This window comes from Alligator sinensis, unplaced genomic scaffold (genome assembly GCF_000455745.1).
Source record: "Alligator sinensis unplaced genomic scaffold, ASM45574v1 scaffold249_1, whole genome shotgun sequence".
Classification (NCBI taxonomy): domain Eukaryota; kingdom Metazoa; phylum Chordata; order Crocodylia; family Alligatoridae; genus Alligator; species Alligator sinensis.
This window is the reverse complement of record NW_005842593.1, coordinates 181,436-186,026: the sequence shown is the minus strand read 5'-3', so window position 1 is coordinate 186,026 and position 4,591 is coordinate 181,436.

Genomic DNA, 4,591 nt, shown 5'->3' with positions numbered 1-4,591 from the left:
CCCCCCCCCGCCCCCCCAATGTCCAGCCACCACTGCCCCCTTTCCACCGCTCTGCCAGAAGTGTACCCAGAAGGGATACACTCCTTAAAGGTTGAAAAATCCCTGCTCTACGTGACTGGGCCCGGCATACTGGGAAGATGAGGGGCAGGTGATTGGTTGAGATAAGAACAGAATAGTTAACTAGTTCTCCCTGATATATGTGCCTTCTGAGTTGTCCTGTCCTGATAAACAGTATATCTCATGCTAGGTCCCAAACAGAAGCAAAGACTCCCTAGGATCCTCCTGGCAGAAGACTCCTCGAAATCCTACTGATTTAATGGCAAGGCTACCACTAGACAACTTTGCCAACTTAGAGATTAATCCAATGAAGCAATGTTTGATGGAGTTGTCCTCAGTAAAGATCTGGGATAGTTCCTCCCACTAAGAGGACGTTATCTGCTGGGCCCCCAAACCACAAAGGACATCTTGAGCCATCTTGTTCTGGACACTCAAAGCTTTAAACTTAGCTTAACATTGACACCAGTCCCAGTTGTGTCTGAGAGCTGCCATAGCTCCTATAATCTGTTTATAACCAGCCGATTCAATGGCTTTTCTGTAGGGACTGCTGAGTATTACCCTTGCCACAGATAGAGAGGGTGTCTAGGACCTCTGTTCACTTCTAATTTGTGTCATGTTCCAAGACTGGACAAGTTGTGGTACAGATTGAGAATGGTGAAAGCCCTCAACCACCCACCACACAAAAAGCCAACTTTGTGGAGTGATAGTTCAGCAATAGTGGAAGAGGCTTGCTTTCACATTTAGCTTTTAAAAACTCAGGTCACATGCAGGGCTTGCAACTCCAGAGAATTAGAATTGGGACTATCACAGAGGCACAACCTCAATGGTGGTAGAGAAAGTAAAACACTAGGATTGTCAACTCCTCCTTACATTTGATAGGGAGGACAGGTTTGACTTCAAAAGCTACACTGTGGAGTACATCAGAAATATGTCTCATCCACTGCTATTTTTGATGCAGCCTTGACTAGTTTGTAATTCTACAACCCTGTGAAATCTGCCCATATCCTATATAAACTATCCGTGTGTTCTGTCCAGTCTATTCTTAAAATTACATAAACAACGTGTCCCTAAAAATAACTAGGGCTGTTTCCAGGAAGGCAGCAAGGGAAATAAGAATGCTTTATGTGCTTGCACACTCACTTCTCATGAGCAATTAATATATTGGATAATGTGAGTGTAATGGCATCTTGCCTTACCCCCTCTACTCTCTTAAGGCAATCTCCCCTTCAGCTTGTCTGTCATGCCTTGGTGCGATTATGTCTTTATGATAACTAAGGGAGGCTGCACCAGGGCTCCCCAAACAAGATCTTATAGTGATGGACCCAGGGGTCACTGCTTGTCATCATAACAGCTAATTACTTAGCCACATTGTATCCCCTTATAGCCACACCCAAGCCTTGCAAACCAATTATTCCTTAGTTCAGGCCTGCATTCTCTACCCCTCCTGGGCTCAGGCCTGTTTTTTTCCACCCACACCTGAGAACTTCATTTATCCTGACAACTCCCAGGTGCAGCCCTGGGTCCCTCGTCTCCTTTCCATCTTCTTGGCCACTGGCCTCTGGCCCCATCTCCTCCACTGCCTTTCCCAGATGCTGGGCTTCCAGCCCTAGCTCCATGCTTCTCTAGGCTGCAGGTCCCTACCCTGTTAGTCTTCATCTGTGGCCCTCCTCAGCATCTGACCCCAATCCCCAGCCCCACTCCTAGGCTAACTGAGATCTCCAGGTTCCTTGGCCCCAGTAGTCTCTGGCTGTGGCCCTTGCTCAATCTTTGGCCCCTATTTCTGAATCCTGGCCTCATTCCTAGACTAGTTAAGACCTCAAGGCTCCCTGCCCCTGCTCGTTCTCCTGGAGTCAGCCTGGTTTTTTCTCCAGCCCCACTGGGCTATGGTCTCCCTGGCCCTGCTTCTTAACCCTCCTGAGCTATGGACTCCCTGGCCCTGCCTGCTCTCGCCCCTCTACAGCTGTAGCCCCCAGCTTTGGCCGCTATTCTTCAGGTCCTAGCCCCGCTCCAGGGCCAGTTGAGACCTCCACTGCTCCTACAGTCTCAATCCCTAAACAACCAGTCTTGCTTATTCCAGTTCAGCTGTTAACGAAGAACCTTACTACAGCTCTTCCACTCAGAAACTCTGCTCTCCAGGCCAGGCCCTGGGCTTATATCATGTAAGCCCAGCCCCCTCCCCTTCTGGGTCATGTGGCTCCTGATTTTCTCCTGCCACACCTGCAGCCTGCTTCATCTGCAGCCTACCTGCCCTTAAAGTAGGAGTACCAAGCCTGATCCTGTTTTGAGCAGGGGGCTGGACTAGATGACTTTCTGAGGGATGGGAACAATCTGGATTCACACAGGCTTCTCCCTCTCATCTCACCTGTTCGCAACTTCCAAGATGAGTCGGGTGTCTCAGCATTACCCACTAAGCACTGGTTGAAGAGAATTACGAACGAGATGTTCAGGAGTATAAGAAAGGGCAGCAGTGGCTCCAGAAGTTGAGCCTTTCTAGTCATAAGTTAATGGTTTCCTCCAAAATACAAAGATGACCCTGGTGAAAATTACTAGGGATCAGGTTAATTTATCCTCCTGGCACTCCACAAATAAACAGAATTGATAAATGCAAATGGAACCACTAAATATTAATAGAAAGATCCCATTCCTAGCAAAAAGCATACAGAAATACATACCCTTGTAACAGACCTTACAACTCAATTCAGGCCAAAACAGCAAATGGATTTGGGTAGAGGAACCTCGGAGTATCCTTCCATCAGCCTTTTCCATTGTAAACCAATGGCTGTTAATTCGAGTGTCACCATTAGACAAACTGCAGCAGCAGCACCATACTGGGAGAGCCAAATCAGATATTTAGCTTTAGGGCTTCACGGGCCCAAACCTAGATCTGAGAAACAAACTGAAAATGACTGCAAATCCTGGAATGCATTAATACCAAGATTTTTTCTAGAAGTCTGCTTTAGCTGTCCTCATCAATCACTGCTGAGAAGAAAATCACTGCTGGGACAGGAATATCTAGCAGTAGGTGAGGATCACACTGAGTTTCTAAAATAATCAAATAGCATGGTTAGATGGATCAACTCCCCATCAAAGCTACTCTTTCCTTTGCCTATCTCCACTTATCTACTAACATTACCTCCATCTTAGTTGAGGCCAGAATCAGTCATCTTTTATACCAATCCTAGGTTCAGCTAGACACTGCACTGCCAAAGAGGAACTCTACATCCTTCATCAGCAACTTGGACGAGGGAGTGAAGTGTACTCTGTCCAAGTTTGCGGATGACACAAAACTGTGGGGAGAAGTGGACACGCCGGAGGGCAGGGAACAACTACAAGCAGACCTGGACAGGTTGGACGTATGGGCAGAAAACAACAGAATGCAATTCAACAAGGAAAAATGCAAAGTGCTGCACCTAGGGAGGAAAAATGTCCAGCATACCTACTGTCTAGGAAATGACCTGCTTGGTGGCATGGAAGCAGAAAGGGATCTTGGAGTCCTAGTGGACTCCAAGATGAACATGAATCGTCAGTGTGATGAAGTCATCAGAAAAGCTAATGGCACTTTATCGTGCATCAGCAGATGCATAACGAACAGAACCAAGGAGGTGATACTTCCCCTCTATTGGGCGCTGGTCAGACTGCAGTTGGAATACTGTGTGCAATTTTGGGCGCCGCACTTCAAGAGGGATGTGGATAACCTGGAGAGGGTCCAGAGAAGGGCCACTCGTATGGTTAAGGGCTTGCAGGCCAAGCCCTATGAAGAGAGACTAGGGCACCTGGACCTCTTCAGCCTCCACAAGAGAAGGTTGAGAGGCGACCTTGTGGCTGCCTATAAGTTCATCACAGGGGCACAGAAGGGAATTGGTGAGGCTTTACTCACCAAGGCACCCCTGGGGGTTACAAGAAATAATGGCCATAAGAACCATCTAGCTGGGGTCATCTAGACCCAGTACTCTTTCCTGCCTATGCAGGGGGTCGGACTCGATGATCTATTGAAGTCCCTTCTGACCCTAACATCTATGAATCCTACAGCTTGAAGTCTGAATAGAAAAAGCAGATCTCTGTTCCCTCAGTAGTAGACTGTTATCACGCATAGCAGGACTGCTCCTACTAAGCCTATTCAGAAGACAAATGATGCCAGCAGTGTCCCTCTGTGAATTTTGCATTGGAGCTGCACTGCCTCAGGAGTGGTGCTAAAAAGGTATGTGCTTCTTTAGGCAGAGATATTCAAAACCCCAAGGCAGTCAAGATCCCACATTCCAAAGAGTTGTCTAAAATTAACACCCCCTTACTAAATAAGAATTTTTTACTAAACAAAGTGATTCCTTTAAACAGATAACGTGCATATTAATCTCTGAAGGTAAATTACTCACGAAGCTATGAGGTGGAGGAGCAGAAGGTAAAAAGAATGACTCTTTGATCTGGTTTCCATTATATCTATATCAAGCTAGCCATATTTCCTGTCATATTTCCAGTTTCCTCCTCTGTGTGTGTGGAAAGGACTATTGAGTTTACCACATTTATATCTTTTCTTAGG